Here is a 24,981-nt window from a genome sequence, read left to right as displayed (position 1 = left end):
TAATGCATTGCGTTCAAATATGTTACTCTGAGTCTGGAATAACGTATTCATTCATTCATTATGGATCTAATCATTGTTTCTGTACAAGTCCCGTCTCTGGCCACGGCAGCGCTCTCACTCCTTACGTCCTCCCCCTGTATAAAAGCTAATATGGTCAAGTCTATAAATGCTTACGGCAATACCACCTTAGGCACGCCCGATCTCGTCTGATCTCGGAAGCTAAGCAGGGTCGGGCCTGGTTAGTACTTGGATGGGTGACCGCCTGGGAATACCAGGTGCTGTAAGCATTATACTTTTTCAACTCGAGCTCATTGGATGCAATGGCCTACCGTGCGCTGATCTTTAGCGCCCACTGTTTTGGAGAATTTAAGCAACATACAGACTCTGACGACGTCTCCTCAAACTCTATTTGTGAAACATGTGGACAGTGTAGTGACGTAGCAGAGAGCTGCAATGACGGCGGTCCACCTTAGTCCATCCCAGGTTTTGCAACGCTACGTTTCTTCAAAAGATCACGCAAACGATGACGCCCAAGCAGTGTAATGCATTGCGTTCAAATATGTACTCTGAGTCTGGAATAACGTATTCATTCATTCATTATGGATCTAATCATTGTTTCTGTACAAGTCCCGTCTCTGGCCACGGCAGCGCTCTCACTCCTTACGTCCTCCCCCTGTATAAAAGCTAATATGGTCAAGTCTATAATTGCTTACGGCCATACCACCTTAGGCACGCCCGATCTCGTCTGATCTCGGAAGCTAAGCAGGGTCGGGCCTGGTTAGTACTTGGATGGGTGACCGCCTGGGAATACCAGGTGCTGTAAGCATTATACTTTTTCAACTCGAGCTCATTGGATGCAATGGCCTACCGTGCGCTGATCTTTAGCGCCCACTGTTTTGGAGAATTTAAGCAACATACAGACTCTGACGACGTCTCCTCAAACTCTATTTGTGAAACATGTGGACAGTGTAGTGACGTAGCAGAGAGCTGCAATGACGGCGGTCCACCTTAGTCCATCCCAGGTTTTGCAACGCTACGTTTCTTCAAAAGATCACGCAAACGATGACGCCCAAGCAGTGTAATGCATTGCGTTCAAATATGTTACTCTGAGTCTGGAATAACGTATTCATTCATTCATTATGGATCTAATCATTGTTTCTGTACAAGTCCCGTCTCTGGCCACGGCAGCGCTCTCACTCCTTACGTCCTCCCCCTGTATAAAAGCTAATATGGTCAAGTCTATAATTGCTTACGGCCATACCACCTTAGGCACGCCCGATCTCGTCTGATCTCGGAAGCTAAGCAGGGTCGGGCCTGGTTAGTACTTGGATGGGTGACCGCCTGGGAATACCAGGTGCTGTAAGCATTATACTTTTTCAACTCGAGCTCATTGGATGCAATGGCCTACCGTGCGCTGATCTTTAGCGCCCACTGTTTTGGAGAATTTAAGCAACATACAGACTCTGACGACGTCTCCTCAAACTCTATTTGTGAAACATGTGGACAGTGTAGTGACGTAGCAGAGAGCTGCAATGACGGCGGTCCACCTTAGTCCATCCCAGGTTTTGCAACGCTACGTTTCTTCAAAAGATCACGCAAACGATGACGCCCAAGCAGTGTAATGCATTGCGTTCAAATATGTTAGCTCTGAGTCTGGAATAACGTATTCATTCATTCATTATGGATCTAATCATTGTTTCTGTACAAGTCCCGTCTCTGGCCACGGCAGCGCTCTCACTCCTTACGTCCTCCCCCTGTATAAAAGCTAATATGGTCAAGTCTATAATGCTTACGGCCATACCACCTTAGGCACGCCCGATCTCGTCTGATCTCGGAAGCTAAGCAGGGTCGGGCCTGGTTAGTACTTGGATGGGTGACCGCCTGGGAATACCAGGTGCTGTAAGCATTATACTTTTTCAACTCGAGCTCATTGGATGCAATGGCCTACCGTGCGCTGATCTTTAGCGCCCACTGTTTTGGAGAATTTAAGCAACATACAGACTCTGACGACGTCTCCTCAAACTCTATTTGTGAAACATGTGGACAGTGTAGTGACGTAGCAGAGAGCTGCAATGACGGCGGTCCACCTTAGTCCATCCCAGGTTTTGCAACGCTACGTTTCTTCAAAAGATCACGCAAACGATGACGCCCAAGCAGTGTAATGCATTGCGTTCAAATATGTAACTCTGAGTCTGGAATAACGTATTCATTCATTCATTATGGATCTAATCATTGTTTCTGTACAAGTCCCGTCTCTGGCCACGGCAGCGCTCTCACTCCTTACGTCCTCCCCCTGTATAAAAGCTAATATGGTCAAGTCTATAATGCTTACGGCCATACCACCTTAGGCACGCCCGATCTCGTCTGATCTCGGAAGCTAAGCAGGGTCGGGCCTGGTTAGTACTTGGATGGGTGACCGCCTGGGAATACCAGGTGCTGTAAGCATTATACTTTTTCAACTCGAGCTCATTGGATGCAATGGCCTACCGTGCGCTGATCTTTAGCGCCCACTGTTTTGGAGAATTTAAGCAACATACAGACTCTGACGACGTCTCCTCAAACTCTATTTGTGAAACATGTGGACAGTGTAGTGACGTAGCAGAGAGCTGCAATGACGGCGGTCCACCTTAGTCCATCCCAGGTTTTGCAACGCTACGTTTCTTCAAAAGATCACGCAAACGATGACGCCCAAGCAGTGTAATGCATTGCGTTCAAATATGTTGCTCTGAGTCTGGAATAACGTATTCATTCATTCATTATGGATCTAATCATTGTTTCTGTACAAGTCCCGTCTCTGGCCACGGCAGCGCTCTCACTCCTTACGTCCTCCCCCTGTATAAAAGCTAATATGGTCAAGTCTATAATGCTTACGGCCATACCACCATTAGGCACGCCCGATCTCGTCTGATCTCGGAAGCTAAGCAGGGTCGGGCCTGGTTAGTACTTGGATGGGTGACCGCCTGGGAATACCAGGTGCTGTAAGCATTATACTTTTTCAACTCGAGCTCATTGGATGCAATGGCCTACCGTGCGCTGATCTTTAGCGCCCACTGTTTTGGAGAATTTAAGCAACATACAGACTCTGACGACGTCTCCTCAAACTCTATTTGTGAAACATGTGGACAGTGTAGTGACGTAGCAGAGAGCTGCAATGACGGCGGTCCACCTTAGTCCATCCCAGGTTTTGCAACGCTACGTTTCTTCAAAAGATCACGCAAACGATGACGCCCAAGCAGTGTAATGCATTGCGTTCAAATATGTTAGCTCTGAGTCTGGAATAACGTATTCATTCATTCATTATGGATCTAATCATTGTTTCTGTACAAGTCCCGTCTCTGGCCACGGCAGCGCTCTCACTCCTTACGTCCTCCCCCTGTATAAAAGCTAATATGGTCAAGTCTATAATGCTTACGGCCATACCACCTTAGGCACGCCCGATCTCGTCTGATCTCGGAAGCTAAGCAGGGTCGGGCCTGGTTAGTACTTGGATGGGTGACCGCCTGGGAATACCAGGTGCTGTAAGCATTATACTTTTTCAACTCGAGCTCATTGGATGCAATGGCCTACCGTGCGCTGATCTTTAGCGCCCACTGTTTTGGAGAATTTAAGCAACATACAGACTCTGACGACGTCTCCTCAAACTCTATTTGTGAAACATGTGGACAGTGTAGTGACGTAGCAGAGAGCTGCAATGACGGCGGTCCACCTTAGTCCATCCCAGGTTCTGCAACGCTACGTTTCTTCAAAAGATCACGCAAACGATGACGCCCAAGCAGTGTAATGCATTGCGTTCAAATATGTAACTCTGAGTCTGGAATAACGTATTCATTCATTCATTATGGATCTAATCATTGTTTCTGTACAAGTCCCGTCTCTGGCCACGGCAGCGCTCTCACTCCTTACGTCCTCCCCCTGTATAAAAGCTTAACATGGTCAAGTCTATAAATGCTTACGGCCATACCACCATAGGCACGCCCGATCTCGTCTGATCTCGGAAGCTAAGCAGGGTCGGGCCTGGTTAGTACTTGGATGGGTGACCGCCTGGGAATACCAGGTGCTGTAAGCATTATACTTTTTCAACTCGAGCTCATTGGATGCAATGGCCTACCGTGCGCTGATCTTTAGCGCCCACTGTTTTGGAGAATTTAAGCAACATACAGACTCTGACGACGTCTCCTCAAACTCTATTTGTGAAACATGTGGACAGTGTAGTGACGTAGCAGAGAGCTGCAATGACGGCGGTCCACCTTAGTCCATCCCAGGTTTTGCAACGCTACGTTTCTTCAAAAGATCACGCAAACGATGACGCCCAAGCAGTGTAATGCATTGCGTTCAAATATGTAACTCTGAGTCTGGAATAACGTATTCATTCATTCATTATGGATCTAATCATTGTTTCTGTACAAGTCCCGTCTCTGGCCACGGCAGCGCTCTCACTCCTTACGTCCTCCCCCTGTATAAAAGCTAATATGGTCAAGTCTATAAATGCTTACGGCCATACCACCTTAGGCACGCCCGATCTCGTCTGATCTCGGAAGCTAAGCAGGGTCGGGCCTGGTTAGTACTTGGATGGGTGACCGCCTGGGAATACCAGGTGCTGTAAGCATTATACTTTTTCAACTCGAGCTCATTGGATGCAATGGCCTACCGTGCGCTGATCTTTAGCGCCCACTGTTTTGGAGAATTTAAGCAACATACAGACTCTGACGACGTCTCCTCAAACTCTATTTGTGAAACATGTGGACAGTGTAGTGACGTAGCAGAGAGCTGCAATGACGGCGGTCCACCTTAGTCCATCCCAGGTTTTGCAACGCTACGTTTCTTCAAAAGATCACGCAAACGATGACGCCCAAGCAGTGTAATGCATTGCGTTCAAATATGTAACTCTGAGTCTGGAATAACGTATTCATTCATTCATTATGGATCTAATCATTGTTTCTGTACAAGTCCCGTCTCTGGCCACGGCAGCGCTCTCACTCCTTACGTCCTCCCCCTGTATAAAAGCTAATATGGTCAAGTCTATAAATGCTTACGGCCATACCACCATTAGGCACGCCCGATCTCGTCTGATCTCGGAAGCTAAGCAGGGTCGGGCCTGGTTAGTACTTGGATGGGTGACCGCCTGGGAATACCAGGTGCTGTAAGCATTATACTTTTTCAACTCGAGCTCATTGGATGCAATGGCCTACCGTGCGCTGATCTTTAGCGCCCACTGTTTTGGAGAATTTAAGCAACATACAGACTCTGACGACGTCTCCTCAAACTCTATTTGTGAAACATGTGGACAGTGTAGTGACGTAGCAGAGAGCTGCAATGACGGCGGTCCACCTTAGTCCATCCCAGGTTTTGCAACGCTACGTTTCTTCAAAAGATCACGCAAACGATGACGCCCAAGCAGTGTAATGCATTGCGTTCAAATATGTAACTCTGAGTCTGGAATAACGTATTCATTCATTCATTATGGATCTAATCATTGTTTCTGTACAAGTCCCGTCTCTGGCCACGGCAGCGCTGTCACTCCTTACGTCCTCCCCCTGTATAAAAGCTAATATGGTCAAGTCTATAATGCTTACGGCCATACCACCTTAGGCACGCCCGATCTCGTCTGATCTCGGAAGCTAAGCAGGGTCGGGCCTGGTTAGTACTTGGATGGGTGACCGCCTGGGAATACCAGGTGCTGTAAGCATTATACTTTTTCAACTCGAGCTCATTGGATGCAATGGCCTACCGTGCGCTGATCTTTAGCGCCCACTGTTTTGGAGAATTTAAGCAACATACAGACTCTGACGACGTCTCCTCAAACTCTATTTGTGAAACATGTGGACAGTGTAGTGACGTAGCAGAGAGCTGCAATGACGGCGGTCCACCTTAGTCCATCCCAGGTTTTGCAACGCTACGTTTCTTCAAAAGATCACGCAAACGATGACGCCCAAGCAGTGTAATGCATTGCGTTCAAATATGTAACTCTGAGTCTGGAATAACGTATTCATTCATTCATTATGGATCTAATCATTGTTTCTGTACAAGTCCCGTCTCTGGCCACGGCAGCGCTCTCACTCCTTACGTCCTCCCCCTGTATAAAAGCTAATATGGTCAAGTCTATAATGCTTACGGCCATACCACCTTAGGCACGCCCGATCTCGTCTGATCTCGGAAGCTAAGCAGGGTCGGGCCTGGTTAGTACTTGGATGGGTGACCGCCTGGGAATACCAGGTGCTGTAAGCATTATACTATTTCAACTCGAGCTCATTGGATGCAATGGCCTACCGTGCGCTGATCTTTAGCGCCCACTGTTTTGGAGAATTTAAGCAACATACAGACTCTGACGACGTCTCCTCAAACTCTATTTGTGAAACATGTGGACAGTGTAGTGACGTAGCAGAGAGCTGCAATGACGGCGGTCCACCTTAGTCCATCCCAGGTTTTGCAACGCTACGTTTCTTCAAAAGATCACGCAAACGATGACGCCCAAGCAGTGTAATGCATTGCGTTCAAATATGTAACTCTGAGTCTGGAATAACGTATTCATTCATTCATTATGGATCTAATCATTGTTTCTGTACAAGTCCCGTCTCTGGCCACGGCAGCGCTCTCACTCCTTACGTCCTCCCCCTGTATAAAAGCTAATATGGTCAAGTCTATAATTGCTTACGGCCATACCACCTTAGGCACGCCCGATCTCGTCTGATCTCGGAAGCTAAGCAGGGTCGGGCCTGGTTAGTACTTGGATGGGTGACCGCCTGGGAATACCAGGTGCTGTAAGCATTATACTTTTTCAACTCGAGCTCATTGGATGCAATGGCCTACCGTGCGCTGATCTTTAGCGCCCACTGTTTTGGAGAATTTAAGCAACATACAGACTCTGACGACGTCTCCTCAAACTCTATTTGTGAAACATGTGGACAGTGTAGTGACGTAGCAGAGAGCTGCAATGACGGCGGTCCACCTTAGTCCATCCCAGGTTTTGCAACGCTACGTTTCTTCAAAAGATCACGCAAACGATGACGCCCAAGCAGTGTAATGCATTGCGTTCAAATATGTAACTCTGAGTCTGGAATAACGTATTCATTCATTCATTATGGATCTAATCATTGTTTCTGTACAAGTCCCGTCTCTGGCCACGGCAGCGCTCTCACTCCTTACGTCCTCCCCCTGTATAAAAGCTAATATGGTCAAGTCTATAATTGCTTACGGCCATACCACCTTAGGCACGCCCGATCTCGTCTGATCTCGGAAGCTAAGCAGGGTCGGGCCTGGTTAGTACTTGGATGGGTGACCGCCTGGGAATACCAGGTGCTGTAAGCATTATACTTTTTCAACTCGAGCTCATTGGATGCAATGGCCTACCGTGCGCTGATCTTTAGCGCCCACTGTTTTGGAGAATTTAAGCAACATACAGACTCTGACGACGTCTCCTCAAACTCTATTTGTGAAACATGTGGACAGTGTAGTGACGTAGCAGAGAGCTGCAATGACGGCGGTCCACCTTAGTCCATCCCAGGTTCTGCAACGCTACGTTTCTTCAAAAGATCACGCAAACGATGACGCCCAAGCAGTGTAATGCATTGCGTTCAAATATGTAACTCTGAGTCTGGAATAACGTATTCATTCATTCATTATGGATCTAATCATTGTTTCTGTACAAGTCCCGTCTCTGGCCACGGCAGCGCTCTCACTCCTTACGTCCTCCCCCTGTATAAAAGCTAATATGGTCAAGTCTATAATTGCTTACGGCCATACCACCTTAGGCACGCCCGATCTCGTCTGATCTCGGAAGCTAAGCAGGGTCGGGCCTGGTTAGTACTTGGATGGGTGACCGCCTGGGAATACCAGGTGCTGTAAGCATTATACTATTTCAACTCGAGCTCATTGGATGCAATGGCCCTACCGTGCGCTGATCTTTAGCGCCCACTGTTTTGGAGAATTTAAGCAACATACAGACTCTGACGACGTCTCCTCAAACTCTATTTGTGAAACATGTGGACAGTGTAGTGACGTAGCAGAGAGCTGCAATGACGGCGGTCCACCTTAGTCCATCCCAGGTTTCTGCAACGCTACGTTTCTTCAAAAGATCACGCAAAAGATGACGCCCAAGCAGTGTAATGCATTGCGTTCAAATATGAACTCTGAGTCTGGAATAACGTATTCATTCATTCATTATGGATCTAATCATTGTTTCTGTACAAGTCCCGTCTCTGGCCACGGCAGCGCTCTCACTCCTTACGTCCTCCCCCTGTATAAAAGCTACTATGGTCAAGTCTATAATTGCTTACGGCCATACCACCTTAGGCACGCCCGATCTCGTCTGATCTCGGAAGCTAAGCAGGGTCGGGCCTGGTTAGTACTTGGATGGGTGACCGCCTGGGAATACCAGGTGCTGTAAGCATTATACTATTTCAACTCGAGCTCATTGGATGCAATGGCCTACCGTGCGCTGATCTTTAGCGCCCACTGTTTTGGAGAATTTAAGCAACATACAGACTCTGACGACGTCTCCTCAAACTCTATTTGTGAAACATGTGGACAGTGTAGTGACGTAGCAGAGAGCTGCAATGACGGCGGTCCACCTTAGTCCATCCCAGGTTTTGCAACGCTACGTTTCTTCAAAAGATCACGCAAACGATGACGCCCAAGCAGTGTAATGCATTGCGTTCAAATATGTACTCTGAGTCTGGAATAACGTATTCATTCATTCATTATGGATCTAATCATTGTTTCTGTACAAGTCCCGTCTCTGGCCACGGCAGCGCTCTCACTCCTTACGTCCTCCCCCTGTATAAAAGCTAATATGGTCAAGTCTATAATTGCTTACGGCCATACCACCTTAGGCACGCCCGATCTCGTCTGATCTCGGAAGCTAAGCAGGGTCGGGCCTGGTTAGTACTTGGATGGGTGACCGCCTGGGAATACCAGGTGCTGTAAGCATTATACTTTTTCAACTCGAGCTCATTGGATGCAATGGCCTACCGTGCGCTGATCTTTAGCGCCCACTGTTTTGGAGAATTTAAGCAACATACAGACTCTGACGACGTCTCCTCAAACTCTATTTGTGAAACATGTGGACAGTGTAGTGACGTAGCAGAGAGCTGCAATGACGGCGGTCCACCTTAGTCCATCCCAGGTTTCTGCAACGCTACGTTTCTTCAAAGATCACGCAAACGATGACGCCCAAGCAGTGTAATGCATTGCGTTCAAATATGTAACTCTGAGTCTGGAATAACGTATTCATTCATTCATTATGGATCTAATCATTGTTTCTGTACAAGTCCCGTCTCTGGCCACGGCAGCGCTCTCACTCCTTACGTCCTCCCCCTGTATAAAAGCTTAATATGGTCAAGTCTATAAATGCTTACGGCCATACCACCATTAGGCACGCCCGATCTCGTCTGATCTCGGAAGCTAAGCAGGGTCGGGCCTGGTTAGTACTTGGATGGGTGACCGCCTGGGAATACCAGGTGCTGTAAGCATTATACTTTTTCAACTCGAGCTCATTGGATGCAATGGCCTACCGTGCGCTGATCTTTAGCGCCCACTGTTTTGGAGAATTTAAGCAACATACAGACTCTGACGACGTCTCCTCAAACTCTATTTGTGAAACATGTGGACAGTGTAGTGACGTAGCAGAGAGCTGCAATGACGGCGGTCCACCTTAGTCCATCCCAGGTTTTGCAACGCTACGTTTCTTCAAAAGATCACGCAAACGATGACGCCCAAGCAGTGTAATGCATTGCGTTCAAATATGTTAGCTCTGAGTCTGGAATAACGTATTCATTCATTCATTATGGATCTAATCATTGTTTCTGTACAAGTCCCGTCTCTGGCCACGGCAGCGCTCTCACTCCTTACGTCCTCCCCCTGTATAAAAGCTAATATGGTCAAGTCTATAAATGCTTACGGCCATACCACCTTAGGCACGCCCGATCTCGTCTGATCTCGGAAGCTAAGCAGGGTCGGGCCTGGTTAGTACTTGGATGGGTGACCGCCTGGGAATACCAGGTGCTGTAAGCATTATACTTTTTCAACTCGAGCTCATTGGATGCAATGGCCTACCGTGCGCTGATCTTTAGCGCCCACTGTTTTGGAGAATTTAAGCAACATACAGACTCTGACGACGTCTCCTCAAACTCTATTTGTGAAACACGTGGACAGTGTAGTGACGTAGCAGAGAGCTGCAATGACGGCGGTCCACCTTAGTCCATCCCAGGTTTTGCAACGCTACGTTTCTTCAAAAGATCACGCAAACGATGACGCCCAAGCAGTGTAATGCATTGCGTTCAAATATGTACTCTGAGTCTGGAATAACGTATTCATTCATTCATTATGGATCTAATCATTGTTTCTGTACAAGTCCCGTCTCTGGCCACGGCAGCGCTCTCACTCCTTACGTCCTCCCCCTGTATAAAAGCTAATATGGTCAAGTCTATAATTGCTTACGGCCATACCACCTTAGGCACGCCCGATCTCGTCTGATCTCGGAAGCTAAGCAGGGTCGGGCCTGGTTAGTACTTGGATGGGTGACCGCCTGGGAATACCAGGTGCTGTAAGCATTATACTTTTTCAACTCGAGCTCATTGGATGCAATGGCCTACCGTGCGCTGATCTTTAGCGCCCACTGTTTTGGAGAATTTAAGCAACATACAGACTCTGACGACGTCTCCTCAAACTCTATTTGTGAAACATGTGGACAGTGTAGTGACGTAGCAGAGAGCTGCAATGACGGCGGTCCACCTTAGTCCATCCCAGGTTTTGCAACGCTACGTTTCTTCAAAAGATCACGCAAACGATGACGCCCAAGCAGTGTAATGCATTGCGTTCAAATATGTAACTCTGAGTCTGGAATAACGTATTCATTCATTCATTATGGATCTAATCATTGTTTCTGTACAAGTCCCGTCTCTGGCCACGGCAGCGCTCTCACTCCTTACGTCCTCCCCCTGTATAAAAGCTAATATGGTCAAGTCTATAAATTGCTTACGGCCATACCACCCTTAGGCACGCCCGATCTCGTCTGATCTCGGAAGCTAAGCAGGGTCGGGCCTGGTTAGTACTTGGATGGGTGACCGCCTGGGAATACCAGGTGCTGTAAGCATTATACTTTTTCAACTCGAGCTCATTGGATGCAATGGCCTACCGTGCGCTGATCTTTAGCGCCCACTGTTTTGGAGAATTTAAGCAACATACAGACTCTGACGACGTCTCCTCAAACTCTATTTGTGAAACATGTGGACAGTGTAGTGACGTAGCAGAGAGCTGCAATGACGGCGGTCCACCTTAGTCCATCCCAGGTTTTGCAACGCTACGTTTCTTCAAAAGATCACGCAAACGATGACGCCCAAGCAGTGTAATGCATTGCGTTCAAATATGTTGCTCTGAGTCTGGAATAACGTATTCATTCATTCATTATGGATCTAATCATTGTTTCTGTACAAGTCCCGTCTCTGGCCACGGCAGCGCTCTCACTCCTTACGTCCTCCCCCTGTATAAAAGCTACTATGGTCAAGTCTATAATTGCTTACGGCCATACCACCTTAGGCACGCCCGATCTCGTCTGATCTCGGAAGCTAAGCAGGGTCGGGCCTGGTTAGTACTTGGATGGGTGACCGCCTGGGAATACCAGGTGCTGTAAGCATTATACTTTTTCAACTCGAGCTCATTGGATGCAATGGCCTACCGTGCGCTGATCTTTAGCGCCCACTGTTTTGGAGAATTTAAGCAACATACAGACTCTGACGACGTCTCCTCAAACTCTATTTGTGAAACATGTGGACAGTGTAGTGACGTAGCAGAGAGCTGCAATGACGGCGGTCCACCTTAGTCCATCCCAGGTTCTGCAACGCTACGTTTCTTCAAAAGATCACGCAAACGATGACGCCCAAGCAGTGTAATGCATTGCGTTCAAATATGTAGCTCTGAGTCTGGAATAACGTATTCATTCATTCATTATGGATCTAATCATTGTTTCTGTACAAGTCCCGTCTCTGGCCACGGCAGCGCTCTCACTCCTTACGTCCTCCCCCTGTATAAAAGCTTAATATGGTCAAGTCTATAATGCTTACGGCCATACCACCTTAGGCACGCCCGATCTCGTCTGATCTCGGAAGCTAAGCAGGGTCGGGCCTGGTTAGTACTTGGATGGGTGACCGCCTGGGAATACCAGGTGCTGTAAGCATTATACTTTTTCAACTCGAGCTCATTGGATGCAATGGCCTACCGTGCGCTGATCTTTAGCGCCCACTGTTTTGGAGAATTTAAGCAACATACAGACTCTGACGACGTCTCCTCAAACTCTATTTGTGAAACATGTGGACAGTGTAGTGACGTAGCAGAGAGCTGCAATGACGGCGGTCCACCTTAGTCCATCCCAGGTTCTGCAACGCTACGTTTCTTCAAAAGATCACGCAAACGATGACGCCCAAGCAGTGTAATGCATTGCGTTCAAATATGTAACTCTGAGTCTGGAATAACGTATTCATTCATTCATTATGGATCTAATCATTGTTTCTGTACAAGTCCCGTCTCTGGCCACGGCAGCGCTCTCACTCCTTACGTCCTCCCCCTGTATAAAAGCTTACATGGTCAAGTCTATAATGCTTACGGCCATACCACCATAGGCACGCCCGATCTCGTCTGATCTCGGAAGCTAAGCAGGGTCGGGCCTGGTTAGTACTTGGATGGGTGACCGCCTGGGAATACCAGGTGCTGTAAGCATTATACTTTTTCAACTCGAGCTCATTGGATGCAATGGCCTACCGTGCGCTGATCTTTAGCGCCCACTGTTTGGAGAATTTAAGCAACATACAGACTCTGACGACGTCTCCTCAAACTCTATTTGTGAAACATGTGGACAGTGTAGTGACGTAGCAGAGAGCTGCAATGACGGCGGTCCACCTTAGTCCATCCCAGGTTTTGCAACGCTACGTTTCTTCAAAAGATCACGCAAACGATGACGCCCAAGCAGTGTAATGCATTGCGTTCAAATATGTAACTCTGAGTCTGGAATAACGTATTCATTCATTCATTATGGATCTAATCATTGTTTCTGTACAAGTCCCGTCTCTGGCCACGGCAGCGCTCTCACTCCTTACGTCCTCCTCCCTGTATAAAAGCTAATATGGTCAAGTCTATAAATGCTTACGGCCATACCACCATAGGCACGCCCGATCTCGTCTGATCTCGGAAGCTAAGCAGGGTCGGGCCTGGTTAGTACTTGGATGGGTGACCGCCTGGGAATACCAGGTGCTGTAAGCATTATACTTTTTCAACTCGAGCTCATTGGATGCAATGGCCTACCGTGCGCTGATCTTTAGCGCCCACTGTTTTGGAGAATTTAAGCAACATACAGACTCTGACGACGTCTCCTCAAACTCTATTTGTGAAACATGTGGACAGTGTAGTGACGTAGCAGAGAGCTGCAATGACGGCGGTCCACCTTAGTCCATCCCAGGTTTTGCAACGCTACGTTTCTTCTAAAGATCACGCAAACGATGACGCCCAAGCAGTGTAATGCATTGCGTTCAAATATGTAACTCTGAGTCTGGAATAACGTATTCATTCATTCATTATGGATCTAATCATTGTTTCTGTACAAGTCCCGTCTCTGGCCACGGCAGCGCTCTCACTCCTTACGTCCTCCCCCTGTATAAAAGCTAATATGGTCAAGTCTATAATTGCTTACGGCCATACCACCTTAGGCACGCCCGATCTCGTCTGATCTCGGAAGCTAAGCAGGGTCGGGCCTGGTTAGTACTTGGATGGGTGACCGCCTGGGAATACCAGGTGCTGTAAGCATTATACTTTTTCAACTCGAGCTCATTGGATGCAATGGCCTACCGTGCGCTGATCTTTAGCGCCCACTGTTTTGGAGAATTTAAGCAACATACAGACTCTGACGACGTCTCCTCAAACTCTATTTGTGAAACATGTGGACAGTGTAGTGACGTAGCAGAGAGCTGCAATGACGGCGGTCCACCTTAGTCCATCCCAGGTTCTGCAACGCTACGTTTCTTCAAAAGATCACGCAAACGATGACGCCCAAGCAGTGTAATGCATTGCGTTCAAATATGTAACTCTGAGTCTGGAATAACGTATTCATTCATTCATTATGGATCTAATCATTGTTTCTGTACAAGTCCCGTCTCTGGCCACGGCAGCGCTCTCACTCCTTACGTCCTCCCCCTGTATAAAAGCTAATATGGTCAAGTCTATAATGCTTACGGCCATACCACCTTAGGCACGCCCGATCTCGTCTGATCTCGGAAGCTAAGCAGGGTCGGGCCTGGTTAGTACTTGGATGGGTGACCGCCTGGGAATACCAGGTGCTGTAAGCATTATACTTTTTCAACTCGAGCTCATTGGATGCAATGGCCTACCGTGCGCTGATCTTTAGCGCCCACTGTTTTGGAGAATTTAAGCAACATACAGACTCTGACGACGTCTCCTCAAACTCTATTTGTGAAACATGTGGACAGTGTAGTGACGTAGCAGAGAGCTGCAATGACGGCGGTCCACCTTAGTCCATCCCAGGTTTTGCAACGCTACGTTTCTTCAAAAGATCACGCAAACGATGACGCCCAAGCAGTGTAATGCATTGCGTTCAAATATGTAACTCTGAGTCTGGAATAACGTATTCATTCATTCATTATGGATCTAATCATTGTTTCTGTACAAGTCCCGTCTCTGGCCACGGCAGCGCTCTCACTCCTTACGTCCTCCCCCTGTATAAAAGCTAATATGGTCAAGTCTATAATTGCTTACGGCCATACCACCTTAGGCACGCCCGATCTCGTCTGATCTCGGAAGCTAAGCAGGGTCGGGCCTGGTTAGTACTTGGATGGGTGACCGCCTGGGAATACCTAGGTGCTGTAAGCATTATACTTTTTCAACTCGAGCTCATTGGATGCAATGGCCTACCGTGCGCTGATCTTTAGCGCCCACTGTTTTGGAGAATTTAAGCAACATACAGACTCTGACGACGTCTCCTCAAACTCTATTTGTGAAACATGTGGACAGTGTAGTGACGTAGCAGAGAGCTGCAATGACGGCGGTCCACCTTAGTCCATCCCAGGTTTTGCAACGCTACGTTTCTTCAAAAGATCACGCAAACGATGACGCCCAAGCAGTGTAATGCATTGCGTTCAAATATGTTGCTCTGAGTCTGGAATAACGTATTCATTCATTCATTATGGATCTAATCATTGTTTCTGTACAAGTCCCGTCTCTGGCCACGGCAGCGCTCTCACTCCTTACGTCCTCCCCCTGTATAAAAGCTAATATGGTCAAGTCTATAATTGCTTACGGCCATACCACCTTAGGCACGCCCGATCTCGTCTGATCTCGGAAGCTAAGCAGGGTCGGGCCTGGTTAGTACTTGGATGGGTGACCGCCTGGGAATACCAGGTGCTGTAAGCATTATACTTTTTCAACTCGAGCTCATTGGATGCAATGGCCTACCGTGCGCTGATCTTTAGCGCCCACTGTTTTGGAGAATTTAAGCAACATACAGACTCTGACGACGTCTCCTCAAACTCTATTTGTGAAACATGTGGACAGTGTAGTGACGTAGCAGAGAGCTGCAATGACGGCGGTCCACCTTAGTCCATCCCAGGTTTTGCAACGCTACGTTTCTTCAAAAGATCACGCAAACGATGACGCCCAAGCAGTGTAATGCATTGCGTTCAAATATGTTGCTCTGAGTCTGGAATAACGTATTCATTCATTCATTATGGATCTAATCATTGTTTCTGTACAAGTCCCGTCTCTGGCCACGGCAGCGCTCTCACTCCTTACGTCCTCCCCCTGTATAAAAGCTAATATGGTCAAGTCTATAATTGCTTACGGCCATACCACCATAGGCACGCCCGATCTCGTCTGATCTCGGAAGCTAAGCAGGGTCGGGCCTGGTTAGTACTTGGATGGGTGACCGCCTGGGAATACCAGGTGCTGTAAGCATTATACTTTTTCAACTCGAGCTCATTGGATGCAATGGCCTACCGTGCGTGATCTTTAGCGCCCACTGTTTTGGAGAATTTAAGCAACATACAGACTCTGACGACGTCTCCTCAAACTCTATTTGTGAAACATGTGGACAGTGTAGTGACGTAGCAGAGAGCTGCAATGACGGCGGTCCACCTTAGTCCATCCCTGGTTCTGGCAACGCTACGTTTCTTCAAAAGATCACGCAAACGATGACGCCCAAGCAGTGTAATGCATTGCGTTCAAATATGTACTCTGAGTCTGGAATAACGTATTCATTCATTCATTATGGATCTAATCATTGTTTCTGTACAAGTCCCGTCTCTGGCCACGGCAGCGCTCTCACTCCTTACGTCCTCCCCCTGTATAAAAGCTAATATGGTCAAGTCTATAATGCTTACGGCCATACCCACCTTAGGCACGCCCGATCTCGTCTGATCTCGGAAGCTAAGCAGGGTCGGGCCTGGTTAGTACTTGGATGGGTGACCGCCTGGGAATACCAGGTGCTGTAAGCATTATACTTTTTCAACTCGAGCTCATTGGATGCAATGGCCTACCGTGCGCTGATCTTTAGCGCCCACTGTTTTGGAGAATTTAAGCAACATACAGACTCTGACGACGTCTCCTCAAACTCTATTTGTGAAACATGTGGACAGTGTAGTGACGTAGCAGAGAGCTGCAATGACGGCGGTCCACCTTAGTCCATCCCAGGTTTTGCAACGCTACGTTTCTTCAAAAGATCACGCAAACGATGACGCCCACGCAGTGTAATGCATTGCGTTCAAATATGTTGCTCTGAGTCTGGAATAACGTATTCATTCATTCATTATGGATCTAATCATTGTTTCTGTACAAGTCCCGTCTCTGGCCACGGCAGCGCTCTCACTCCTTACGTCCTCCCCCTGTATAAAAGCTAATATGGTCAAGTCTATAAATGCTTACGGCCATACCACCATTAGGCACGCCCGATCTCGTCTGATCTCGGAAGCTAAGCAGGGTCGGGCCTGGTTAGTACTTGGATGGGTGACCGCCTGGGAATACCAGGTGCTGTAAGCATTATACTTTTTCAACTCGAGCTCATTGGATGCAATGGCCTACCGTGCGCTGATCTTTAGCGCCCACTGTTTTGGAGAATTTAAGCAACATACAGACTCTGACGACGTCTCCTCAAACTCTATTTGTGAAACATGTGGACAGTGTAGTGACGTAGCAGAGAGCTGCAATGACGGCGGTCCACCTTAGTCCATCCCAGGTTCTGCAACGCTACGTTTCTTCAAAAGATCACGCAAACGATGACGCCCAAGCAGTGTAATGCATTGCGTTCAAATATGTAACTCTGAGTCTGGAATAACGTATTCATTCATTCATTATGGATCTAATCATTGTTTCTGTACAAGTCCCGTCTCTGGCCACGGCAGCGCTCTCACTCCTTACGTCCTCCCCCTGTATAAAAGCTAATATGGTCAAGTCTATAAATGCTTACGGCCATACCACCTTAGGCACGCCCGATCTCGTCTGATCTCGGAAGCTAAGCAGGGTCGGGCCTGGTTAGTACTTGGATGGGTGACCGCCTGGGAATACCAGGTGCTGTAAGCATTATACTTTTTCAACTCGAGCTCATTGGATGCAATGGCCTACCGTGCGCTGATCTTTAGCGCCCACTGTTTTGGAGAATTTAAGCAACATACAGACTCTGACGACGTCTCCTCAAACTCTATTTGTGAAACATGTGGACAGTGTAGTGACGTAGCAGAGAGCTGCAATGACGGCGGTCCACCTTAGTCCATCCCAGGTTTTGCAACGCTACGTTTCTTCAAAAGATCACGCAAACGATGACGCCCAAGCAGTGTAATGCATTGCGTTCAAATATGTAGCTCTGAGTCTGGAATAACGTATTCATTCATTCATTATGGATCTAATCATTGTTTCTGTACAAGTCCCGTCTCTGGCCACGGCAGCGCTCTCACTCCTTACGTCCTCCCCCTGTATAAAAGCTAATATGGTCAAGTCTATAAATGCTTACGGCCATACCACCCTGGCACGCCCGATCTCGTCTGATCTCGGAAGCTAAGCAGGGTCGGGCCTGGTTAGTACTTGGATGGGTGACCGCCTGGGAATACCAGGTGCTGTAAGCATTATACTTTTTCAACTCGAGCTCATTGGATGCAATGGCCTACCGTGCGCTGATCTTTAGCGCCCACTGTTTTGGAGAATTTAAGCAACATACAGACTCTGACGACGTCTCCTCAAACTCTATTTGTGAAACATGTGGACAGTGTAGTGACGTAGCAGAGAGCTGCAATGACGGCGGTCCACCTTAGTCCATCCCAGGTTTTGCAACGCTACGTTTCTTCAAAAGATCACGCAAACGATGACGCCCAAGCAGTGTAATGCATTGCGTTCAAATATGTTGCTCTGAGTCTGGAATAACGTATTCATTCATTCATTATGGATCTAATCATTGTTTCTGTACAAGTCCCGTCTCTGGCCACGGCAGCGCTCTCACTCCTTACGTCCTCCCCCTGTATAAAAGCTAATATGGTCAAGTCTATAATGCTTACGGCCATACCACCTTAGGCACGCCCGATCTCGTCTGATCTCGGAAGCTAAGCAGGGTCGGGCCTGGTTAGTACTTGGATGGGTGACCGCCTGGGAATACCAGGTGCTGTAAGCATTATACTATTTTCAACTCGAGCTCATTGGATGCAATGGCCTACCGTGCGCTGATCTTTAGCGCCCACTGTTTTGGAGAATTTAAGCAACATACAGACTCTGACGACGTCTCCTCAAACTCTATTTGTGAAACATGTGGACAGTGTAGTGACGTAGCAGAGAGCTGCAATGACGGCGGTCCACCTTAGTCCATCCCAGGTTTTGCAACGCTACGTTTCTTCAAAAGATCACGCAAACGATGACGCCCAAGCAGTGTAATGCATTGCGTTCAAATATGTAACTCTGAGTCTGGAATAACGTATTCATTCATTCATTATGGATCTAATCATTGTTTCTGTACAAGTCCCGTCTCTGGCCACGGCAGCGCTCTCACTCCTTACGTCCTCCCCCTGTATAAAAGCTAATATGGTCAAGTCTATAATTGCTTACGGCCATACCACCATAGGCACGCCCGATCTCGTCTGATCTCGGAAGCTAAGCAGGGTCGGGCCTGGTTAGTACTTGGATGGGTGACCGCCTGGGAATACCAGGTGCTGTAAGCATTATACTTTTTCAACTCGAGCTCATTGGATGCAATGGCCTACCGTGCGCTGATCTTTAGCGCCCACTGTTTTGGAGAATTTAAGCAACATACAGACTCTGACGACGTCTCCTCAAACTCTATTTGTGAAACATGTGGACAGTGTAGTGACGTAGCAGAGAGCTGCAATGACGGCGGTCCACCTTAGTCCATCCCAGGTTTTGCAACGCTACGTTTCTTCAAAAGATCACGCAAACGATGACGCCCAAGCAGTGTAATGCATTGCGTTCAAATATGTTGCTCTGAGTCTGGAATAACGTATTCATTCATTCATTATGGATCTAATCATTGTTTCTGTACAAGTCCCGTCTCTGGCCACGGCAGCGCTCTCACTCCTTACGTCCTCCCCCTGTATAAAAGCTAATATGGTCAAGTCTATAATTGCTTACGGCCATACCACATTAGGCACGCCCGATCTCGTCTGATCTCGGAAGCTAAGCAGGGTCGGGCCTGGTTAGTACTTGGATGGGTGACCGCCTGGGAATACCAGGTGCTGTAAGCATTATACTTTTCAACTCGAGCTCATTGGATGCAATGGCCCTACCGTGCGCTGATCTTTAGCGCCCACTGTTTTGGAGAATTTAAGCAACATACAGACTCTGACGACGTCTCCTCAAACTCTATTTGTGAAACATGTGGACAGTGTAGTGACGTAGCAGAGAGCTGCAATGACGGCGGTCCACCTTAGTCCATCCCAGGTTTTGCAACGCTACGTTTCTTCAAAAGATCACGCAAACGATGACGCCCAAGCAGTGTAATGCATTGCGTTCAAATATGTGACTCTGAGTCTGGAATAACGTATTCATTCATTCATTATGGATCTAATCATTGTTTTCTGTACAAGTCCCGTCTCTGGCCACGGCAGCGCTCTCACTCCTTACGTCCTCCCCCTGTATAAAAGCTAATATGGTCAAGTCTATAATTGCTTACGGCCATACCACCTTAGGCACGCCCGATCTCGTCTGATCTCGGAAGCTAAGCAGGGTCGGGCCTGGTTAGTACTTGGATGGGTGACCGCCTGGGAATACCAGGTGCTGTAAGCATTATACTATTTTCAACTCGAGCTCATTGGATGCAATGGCCTACCGTGCGCTGATCTTTAGCGCCCACTGTTTTGGAGAATTTAAGCAACATACAGACTCTGACGACGTCTCCTCAAACTCTATTTGTGAAACATGTGGACAGTGTAGTGACGTAGCAGAGAGCTGCAATGACGGCGGTCCACCTTAGTCCATCCCAGGTTCTGCAACGCTACGTTTCTTCAAAAGATCACGCAAACGATGACGCCCAAGCAGTGTAATGCATTGCGTTCAAATATGTAACTCTGAGTCTGGAATAACGTATTCATTCATTCATTATGGATCTAATCATTGTTTCTGTACAAGTCCCGTCTCTGGCCACGGCAGCGCTCTCACTCCTTACGTCCTCCTCCTGTATAAAAGCTAATATGGTCAAGTCTATAAATGCTTACGGCCATACCACCTTAGGCACGCCCGATCTCGTCTGATCTCGGAAGCTAAGCAGGGTCGGGCCTGGTTAGTACTTGGATGGGTGACCGCCTGGGAATACCAGGTGCTGTAAGCATTATACTATTTCAACTCGAGCTCATTGGATGCAATGGCCTACCGTGCGCTGATCTTTAGCGCCCACTGTTTTGGAGAATTTAAGCAACATACAGACTCTGACGACGTCTCCTCAAACTCTATTTGTGAAACATGTGGACAGTGTAGTGACGTAGCAGAGAGCTGCAATGACGGCGGTCCACCTTAGTCCATCCCAGGTTTTGCAACGCTACGTTTCTTCAAAAGATCACGCAAACGATGACGCCCAAGCAGTGTAATGCATTGCGTTCAAATATGTTAACTCTGAGTCTGGAATAACGTATTCATTCATTCATTATGGATCTAATCATTGTTTCTGTACAAGTCCCGTCTCTGGCCACGGCAGCGCTCTCACTCCTTACGTCCTCCCCCTGTATAAAAGCTTACATGGTCAAGTCTATAAATGCTTACGGCCATACCACCTAGGCACGCCCGATCTCGTCTGATCTCGGAAGCTAAGCAGGGTCGGGCCTGGTTAGTACTTGGATGGGTGACCGCCTGGGAATACCAGGTGCTGTAAGCATTATACTTTTTCAACTCGAGCTCATTGGATGCAATGGCCTACCGTGCGCTGATCTTTAGCGCCCACTGTTTGGAGAATTTAAGCAACATACAGACTCTGACGACGTCTCCTCAAACTCTATTTGTGAAACATGTGGACAGTGTAGTGACGTAGCAGAGAGCTGCAATGACGGCGGTCCACTTAGTCCATCCCAGGTTTTGCAACGCTACGTTTCTTCAAAGATCACGCAAACGATGACGCCCAAGCAGTGTAATGCATTTGCGTTCAAATATGTTGCTCTGAGTCTGGAATAACGTATTCATTCATTCATTATGGATCTAATCATTGTTTCTGTACAAGTCCCGTCTCTGGCCACGGCAGCGCTCTCACTCCTTACGTCCTCCCCCTGTATAAAAGCTAATATGGTCAAGTCTATAAATTGCTTACGGCCATACCACCTTAGCACGCCCGATCTCGTCTGATCTCGGAAGCTAAGCAGGGTCGGGCCTGGTTAGTACTTGGATGGGTGACCGCCTGGGAATACCAGGTGCTGTAAGCATTATACTTTTTCAACTCGAGCTCATTGGATGCAATGGCCTACCGTGCGCTGATCTTTAGCGCCCACTGTTTTGGAGAATTTAAGCAACATACAGACTCTGACGACGTCTCCTCAAACTCTATTTGTGAAACATGTGGACAGTGTAGTGACGTAGCAGAGAGCTGCAATGACGGCGGTCCACCTTAGTCCATCCCAGGTTCTGCAACGCTACGTTTCTTCAAAAGATCACGCAAACGATGACGCCCAAGCAGTGTAATGCATTGCGTTCAAATATGTAACTCTGAGTCTGGAATAACGTATTCATTCATTCATTATGGATCTAATCATTGTTTCTGTACAAGTCCCGTCTCTGGCCACGGCAGCGCTCTCACTCCTTACGTCCTCCCCCTGTATAAAAGCTAATATGGTCAAGTCTATAAATGCTTACGGCCATACCACCTAGGCACGCCCGATCTCGTCTGATCTCGGAAGCTAAGCAGGGTCGGGCCTGGTTAGTACTTGGATGGGTGACCGCCTGGGAATACCAGGTGCTGTAAGCATTATACTATTTCAACTCGAGCTCATTGGATGCAATGGCCTACCGTGCGCTGATCTTTAGCGCCCACTGTTTTGGAGAATTTAAGCAACATACAGACTCTGACGACGTCTCCTCAAACTCTATTTGTGAAACATGTGGACAGTGTAGTGACGTAGTAGAGAGCTGCAATGACGGCGGTCCACCTTAGTCCATCCCAGGTTTTGCAACGCTACGTTTCTTCTAAAAGATCACGCAAACGATGACGCCCAAGCAGTGTAATGCATTGCGTTCAAATATGTTAACTCTGAGTCTGGAATAACGTATTCATTCATTCATTATGGATCTAATCATTGTTTCTGTACAAGTCCCGTCTCTGGCCACGGCAGCGCTCTCACTCCTTACGTCCTCCCCCTGTATAAAAGCTAATATGGTCAAGTCTATAATTGCTTACGGCCATACCACCATAGGCACGCCCGATCTCGTCTGATCTCGGAAGCTAAGCAGGGTCGGGCCCTGGTTAGTACTTGGATGGGTGACCGCCTGGGAATAACAGGTGCTGTAAGCATTATACTTTTTCAACTCGAGCTCATTGGATGCAATGGCCCTACCGTGCGCTGATCTTTAGCGCCCACTGTTTTGGAGAATTTAAGCAACATACAGACTCTGACGACGTCTCCTCAACTCTATTTGTGAAATGTGGACAGTGTAGTGACGTAGCAGAGAGCTGCAATGACGGCGGTCCACCTTAGTCCATCCCAGGTTTTGCAACGCTACGTTTCTTCAAAAGATCACGCAAACGATGACGCCAAAGCAGTGTAATGCATTGCGTTCAAATATGTAACTCTGAGTCTGGAATAACGTATTCATTCATTCATTATGGATCTAATCATTGTTTCTGTACAAGTCCCGTCTCTGGCCACGGCAGCGCTCTCGTCCTTACGTCCTCCCCCTGTATAAAAGCTAATATGGTCAAGTCTATAAATGCTTACGGCCATACCACCTTAGGCACGCGATCTCGTCTGATCTCGGAAGCTAAGCAGGGTCGGGCCTGGTTAGTACTTGGATGGGTGACGCCTGGGAATACAGGTGCTGTAAGCATTATACTTTTTCAACTCGAGCTCATTGGATGCAATGGCCTACGTGCGTGATCTTTAGCGCCCACTTTTGGAGAATTTAAGCAACATACAGACTCTGACGACGTCTCCTCAAACTCTATTTGTGAAAACATGTGGACAGTGTAGTGACGTAGCAGAGAGCTGCAATGACGGCGGTCCACCTTAGTCCATCCCAGGTTTGCAACGCTACGTTTCTTCAAAAGATCACGCAAACGATGACGCCCCAGCAGTGTAATGCGTTGCGTTCAAATATGTGGTCTGAGTCTGGAATAACGTATTCATTCATTCATTATGGATCTAATCATTGTTTCTGTACAAGTCCCGTCTCTGGCCACGGCAGCGCTCTCACTCCTTACGTCCTCCCCCTGTATAAAAGCTAATATGGTCAAGTCTATAATTGCTTACGGCCATACCACCTTAGGCACGCCCGATCTCGTCTGATCTCGGAAGCTAAGCAGGGTCGGGCCTGGTTAGTACTTGGATGGGTGACCGCCTGGGATACCAGGTGCTGTAAGCATTATACTTTTTCAACTCGAGCTCATTGGATGCAATGGCCTACCGTGCGCTGATCTTTAGCGCCCACTGTTTTGGAGAATTTAAGCAAAATACAGACTCTGACGACGTCTCCTCAAACTCTATTTGTGAAACATGTGGACAGTGTAGTGACGTAGCAGAGCTGCAATGACGGCGGTCCACCTTAGTCCATCCCAGGTTTTGCAACGCTACGTTTCTTCAAAAGATCACGCAAACGATGACGCCCAAGCAGTGTAATGCATTGCGTTCAAATATGTTGCTCTGAGTCTGGAATAACGTATTCATTCATTCATTATGGATCTAATCATTGTTTCTGTACAAGTCCCGTCTCTGGCCACGGCAGCGCTCTCACTCCTTACGTCCTCCCCCTGTATAAAAGCTAATATGGTCAAGTCTATAATGCTTACGGCCATACCACCTTAGGCACGCCCGATCTCGTCTGATCTCGGAAGCTAAGCAGGGTCGGGCCTGGTTAGTACTTGGATGGGTGACCGCCTGGGAATACCAGGTGCTGTAAGCATATACTTTTCAACTCGAGCTCATTGGATGCAATGGCCTACCGTGCGCTGATCTTTAGCGCCCACTGTTTGGAGAATTTTAAGCAACATACAAGATCTGACGAGTCTCCTCAAACTCTATTTGTGAAACTGTGGACAGTGTAGTGACGAGCAGAGAGCTGCAATGACGGCGGTCCACCTTAGTCCATCCCAGGTTTTGCAACGCTACGTTTCTTCTTCAAAAGATCACGCAAAACGATGACGCCAAGCAGTGTAATGCATTGCGTTCAAATATGTAACTCTGAGTCTGGAATAACGTATTCATTCATTCATTATGGATCTAATCATTGTTTCTGTACAAGTCCGTCTCTGGCCACGGCAGCGCTCTCACTCCTTAGTCCTCCCCCTGTATAAAAGCTAATATGGTCAAG

General features: G+C 47.7%; 45 non-coding genes and 1 pseudogene across 45 annotated transcripts; all 46 read left to right on the top strand.

Annotated features, from left to right (window-relative positions):
• Positions 1-168: 168 nt before the first annotated feature.
• On the top strand, positions 169-287 carry LOC115544579 (5S ribosomal RNA). Its single transcript, XR_003976925.1, has one exon. It is a non-coding gene; the product is annotated as a 5S ribosomal RNA (ribosomal RNA).
• Positions 288-707: 420 nt separating this feature from the next.
• LOC115544691 (5S ribosomal RNA) lies at positions 708-826 on the top strand. Its single transcript, XR_003977012.1, has one exon. It is a non-coding gene; the product is annotated as a 5S ribosomal RNA (ribosomal RNA).
• A 421-nt stretch (positions 827-1,247) lies between these two features.
• On the top strand, positions 1,248-1,366 carry LOC115544690 (5S ribosomal RNA). Its single transcript, XR_003977011.1, has one exon. It is a non-coding gene; the product is annotated as a 5S ribosomal RNA (ribosomal RNA).
• Positions 1,367-1,787: 421 nt separating this feature from the next.
• On the top strand, positions 1,788-1,906 carry LOC115544688 (5S ribosomal RNA). The gene has a single exon (XR_003977009.1). It is a non-coding gene; the product is annotated as a 5S ribosomal RNA (ribosomal RNA).
• A 420-nt stretch (positions 1,907-2,326) lies between these two features.
• Positions 2,327-2,445, top strand: LOC115544687 (5S ribosomal RNA). Its single transcript, XR_003977008.1, has one exon. It is a non-coding gene; the product is annotated as a 5S ribosomal RNA (ribosomal RNA).
• A 420-nt stretch (positions 2,446-2,865) lies between these two features.
• LOC115544597 (5S ribosomal RNA) lies at positions 2,866-2,985 on the top strand. Its single transcript, XR_003976942.1, has one exon. It is a non-coding gene; the product is annotated as a 5S ribosomal RNA (ribosomal RNA).
• A 421-nt stretch (positions 2,986-3,406) lies between these two features.
• LOC115544686 (5S ribosomal RNA) lies at positions 3,407-3,525 on the top strand. The gene has a single exon (XR_003977007.1). It is a non-coding gene; the product is annotated as a 5S ribosomal RNA (ribosomal RNA).
• A 422-nt stretch (positions 3,526-3,947) lies between these two features.
• Positions 3,948-4,066, top strand: LOC115544715 (5S ribosomal RNA). Its single transcript, XR_003977035.1, has one exon. It is a non-coding gene; the product is annotated as a 5S ribosomal RNA (ribosomal RNA).
• Positions 4,067-4,487: 421 nt separating this feature from the next.
• LOC115544685 (5S ribosomal RNA) lies at positions 4,488-4,606 on the top strand. Its single transcript, XR_003977006.1, has one exon. It is a non-coding gene; the product is annotated as a 5S ribosomal RNA (ribosomal RNA).
• A 421-nt stretch (positions 4,607-5,027) lies between these two features.
• On the top strand, positions 5,028-5,147 carry LOC115544596 (5S ribosomal RNA). The gene has a single exon (XR_003976941.1). It is a non-coding gene; the product is annotated as a 5S ribosomal RNA (ribosomal RNA).
• Positions 5,148-5,567: 420 nt separating this feature from the next.
• Positions 5,568-5,686, top strand: LOC115544683 (5S ribosomal RNA). Its single transcript, XR_003977005.1, has one exon. It is a non-coding gene; the product is annotated as a 5S ribosomal RNA (ribosomal RNA).
• A 420-nt stretch (positions 5,687-6,106) lies between these two features.
• Positions 6,107-6,225, top strand: LOC115544682 (5S ribosomal RNA). Its single transcript, XR_003977004.1, has one exon. It is a non-coding gene; the product is annotated as a 5S ribosomal RNA (ribosomal RNA).
• A 421-nt stretch (positions 6,226-6,646) lies between these two features.
• Positions 6,647-6,765, top strand: LOC115544681 (5S ribosomal RNA). Its single transcript, XR_003977003.1, has one exon. It is a non-coding gene; the product is annotated as a 5S ribosomal RNA (ribosomal RNA).
• Positions 6,766-7,186: 421 nt separating this feature from the next.
• On the top strand, positions 7,187-7,305 carry LOC115544680 (5S ribosomal RNA). Its single transcript, XR_003977002.1, has one exon. It is a non-coding gene; the product is annotated as a 5S ribosomal RNA (ribosomal RNA).
• Positions 7,306-7,726: 421 nt separating this feature from the next.
• Positions 7,727-7,845, top strand: LOC115544679 (5S ribosomal RNA). Its single transcript, XR_003977001.1, has one exon. It is a non-coding gene; the product is annotated as a 5S ribosomal RNA (ribosomal RNA).
• Positions 7,846-8,267: 422 nt separating this feature from the next.
• LOC115544678 (5S ribosomal RNA) lies at positions 8,268-8,386 on the top strand. Its single transcript, XR_003977000.1, has one exon. It is a non-coding gene; the product is annotated as a 5S ribosomal RNA (ribosomal RNA).
• A 420-nt stretch (positions 8,387-8,806) lies between these two features.
• LOC115544675 (5S ribosomal RNA) lies at positions 8,807-8,925 on the top strand. Its single transcript, XR_003976997.1, has one exon. It is a non-coding gene; the product is annotated as a 5S ribosomal RNA (ribosomal RNA).
• Positions 8,926-9,347: 422 nt separating this feature from the next.
• Positions 9,348-9,467, top strand: LOC115544595 (5S ribosomal RNA). Its single transcript, XR_003976940.1, has one exon. It is a non-coding gene; the product is annotated as a 5S ribosomal RNA (ribosomal RNA).
• A 422-nt stretch (positions 9,468-9,889) lies between these two features.
• Positions 9,890-10,008, top strand: LOC115544664 (5S ribosomal RNA). The gene has a single exon (XR_003976986.1). It is a non-coding gene; the product is annotated as a 5S ribosomal RNA (ribosomal RNA).
• A 420-nt stretch (positions 10,009-10,428) lies between these two features.
• Positions 10,429-10,547, top strand: LOC115544652 (5S ribosomal RNA). The gene has a single exon (XR_003976975.1). It is a non-coding gene; the product is annotated as a 5S ribosomal RNA (ribosomal RNA).
• A 422-nt stretch (positions 10,548-10,969) lies between these two features.
• LOC115544709 (5S ribosomal RNA) lies at positions 10,970-11,089 on the top strand. The gene has a single exon (XR_003977029.1). It is a non-coding gene; the product is annotated as a 5S ribosomal RNA (ribosomal RNA).
• Positions 11,090-11,510: 421 nt separating this feature from the next.
• LOC115544640 (5S ribosomal RNA) lies at positions 11,511-11,629 on the top strand. The gene has a single exon (XR_003976964.1). It is a non-coding gene; the product is annotated as a 5S ribosomal RNA (ribosomal RNA).
• Positions 11,630-12,050: 421 nt separating this feature from the next.
• On the top strand, positions 12,051-12,169 carry LOC115544639 (5S ribosomal RNA). Its single transcript, XR_003976963.1, has one exon. It is a non-coding gene; the product is annotated as a 5S ribosomal RNA (ribosomal RNA).
• Positions 12,170-12,589: 420 nt separating this feature from the next.
• LOC115544714 (5S ribosomal RNA) lies at positions 12,590-12,708 on the top strand. Its single transcript, XR_003977034.1, has one exon. It is a non-coding gene; the product is annotated as a 5S ribosomal RNA (ribosomal RNA).
• A 421-nt stretch (positions 12,709-13,129) lies between these two features.
• Positions 13,130-13,248, top strand: LOC115544713 (5S ribosomal RNA). The gene has a single exon (XR_003977033.1). It is a non-coding gene; the product is annotated as a 5S ribosomal RNA (ribosomal RNA).
• Positions 13,249-13,669: 421 nt separating this feature from the next.
• LOC115544628 (5S ribosomal RNA) lies at positions 13,670-13,788 on the top strand. The gene has a single exon (XR_003976962.1). It is a non-coding gene; the product is annotated as a 5S ribosomal RNA (ribosomal RNA).
• Positions 13,789-14,208: 420 nt separating this feature from the next.
• On the top strand, positions 14,209-14,327 carry LOC115544616 (5S ribosomal RNA). Its single transcript, XR_003976959.1, has one exon. It is a non-coding gene; the product is annotated as a 5S ribosomal RNA (ribosomal RNA).
• Positions 14,328-14,748: 421 nt separating this feature from the next.
• Positions 14,749-14,868, top strand: LOC115544601 (5S ribosomal RNA). Its single transcript, XR_003976945.1, has one exon. It is a non-coding gene; the product is annotated as a 5S ribosomal RNA (ribosomal RNA).
• A 421-nt stretch (positions 14,869-15,289) lies between these two features.
• LOC115544604 (5S ribosomal RNA) lies at positions 15,290-15,408 on the top strand. The gene has a single exon (XR_003976948.1). It is a non-coding gene; the product is annotated as a 5S ribosomal RNA (ribosomal RNA).
• A 421-nt stretch (positions 15,409-15,829) lies between these two features.
• On the top strand, positions 15,830-15,948 carry LOC115544711 (5S ribosomal RNA). Its single transcript, XR_003977031.1, has one exon. It is a non-coding gene; the product is annotated as a 5S ribosomal RNA (ribosomal RNA).
• A 419-nt stretch (positions 15,949-16,367) lies between these two features.
• On the top strand, positions 16,368-16,487 carry LOC115544598 (5S ribosomal RNA). Its single transcript, XR_003976943.1, has one exon. It is a non-coding gene; the product is annotated as a 5S ribosomal RNA (ribosomal RNA).
• Positions 16,488-16,908: 421 nt separating this feature from the next.
• Positions 16,909-17,028, top strand: LOC115544594 (5S ribosomal RNA). The gene has a single exon (XR_003976939.1). It is a non-coding gene; the product is annotated as a 5S ribosomal RNA (ribosomal RNA).
• A 421-nt stretch (positions 17,029-17,449) lies between these two features.
• Positions 17,450-17,568, top strand: LOC115544592 (5S ribosomal RNA). Its single transcript, XR_003976937.1, has one exon. It is a non-coding gene; the product is annotated as a 5S ribosomal RNA (ribosomal RNA).
• Positions 17,569-17,989: 421 nt separating this feature from the next.
• On the top strand, positions 17,990-18,107 carry LOC115544574 (5S ribosomal RNA). The gene has a single exon (XR_003976920.1). It is a non-coding gene; the product is annotated as a 5S ribosomal RNA (ribosomal RNA).
• Positions 18,108-18,527: 420 nt separating this feature from the next.
• On the top strand, positions 18,528-18,646 carry LOC115544580 (5S ribosomal RNA). The gene has a single exon (XR_003976926.1). It is a non-coding gene; the product is annotated as a 5S ribosomal RNA (ribosomal RNA).
• Positions 18,647-19,068: 422 nt separating this feature from the next.
• LOC115544710 (5S ribosomal RNA) lies at positions 19,069-19,187 on the top strand. The gene has a single exon (XR_003977030.1). It is a non-coding gene; the product is annotated as a 5S ribosomal RNA (ribosomal RNA).
• A 421-nt stretch (positions 19,188-19,608) lies between these two features.
• On the top strand, positions 19,609-19,727 carry LOC115544585 (5S ribosomal RNA). The gene has a single exon (XR_003976930.1). It is a non-coding gene; the product is annotated as a 5S ribosomal RNA (ribosomal RNA).
• Positions 19,728-20,149: 422 nt separating this feature from the next.
• Positions 20,150-20,268, top strand: LOC115544712 (5S ribosomal RNA). Its single transcript, XR_003977032.1, has one exon. It is a non-coding gene; the product is annotated as a 5S ribosomal RNA (ribosomal RNA).
• Positions 20,269-20,690: 422 nt separating this feature from the next.
• On the top strand, positions 20,691-20,809 carry LOC115544701 (5S ribosomal RNA). Its single transcript, XR_003977021.1, has one exon. It is a non-coding gene; the product is annotated as a 5S ribosomal RNA (ribosomal RNA).
• A 422-nt stretch (positions 20,810-21,231) lies between these two features.
• LOC115544590 (5S ribosomal RNA) lies at positions 21,232-21,349 on the top strand. Its single transcript, XR_003976935.1, has one exon. It is a non-coding gene; the product is annotated as a 5S ribosomal RNA (ribosomal RNA).
• Positions 21,350-21,769: 420 nt separating this feature from the next.
• Positions 21,770-21,887, top strand: LOC115544586 (5S ribosomal RNA). Its single transcript, XR_003976931.1, has one exon. It is a non-coding gene; the product is annotated as a 5S ribosomal RNA (ribosomal RNA).
• A 421-nt stretch (positions 21,888-22,308) lies between these two features.
• LOC115544589 (5S ribosomal RNA) lies at positions 22,309-22,426 on the top strand. Its single transcript, XR_003976934.1, has one exon. It is a non-coding gene; the product is annotated as a 5S ribosomal RNA (ribosomal RNA).
• A 423-nt stretch (positions 22,427-22,849) lies between these two features.
• On the top strand, positions 22,850-22,969 carry LOC115544617 (5S ribosomal RNA). Its single transcript, XR_003976960.1, has one exon. It is a non-coding gene; the product is annotated as a 5S ribosomal RNA (ribosomal RNA).
• Positions 22,970-23,387: 418 nt separating this feature from the next.
• LOC115544631 (uncharacterized) lies at positions 23,388-23,502 on the top strand (annotated as a pseudogene).
• Positions 23,503-23,918: 416 nt separating this feature from the next.
• Positions 23,919-24,036, top strand: LOC115544607 (5S ribosomal RNA). The gene has a single exon (XR_003976951.1). It is a non-coding gene; the product is annotated as a 5S ribosomal RNA (ribosomal RNA).
• A 418-nt stretch (positions 24,037-24,454) lies between these two features.
• On the top strand, positions 24,455-24,573 carry LOC115544689 (5S ribosomal RNA). The gene has a single exon (XR_003977010.1). It is a non-coding gene; the product is annotated as a 5S ribosomal RNA (ribosomal RNA).
• The last annotated feature ends 408 nt before the right edge of the window (positions 24,574-24,981 follow it).

This window comes from Gadus morhua, chromosome 5, assembly GCF_902167405.1.
Source record: "Gadus morhua chromosome 5, gadMor3.0, whole genome shotgun sequence".
NCBI lineage: Eukaryota > Metazoa > Chordata > Actinopteri > Gadiformes > Gadidae > Gadus > Gadus morhua.
The sequence above is the reverse complement of the archived record's forward strand: the minus strand, read 5'-3'. Positions and strand labels throughout refer to the sequence as shown.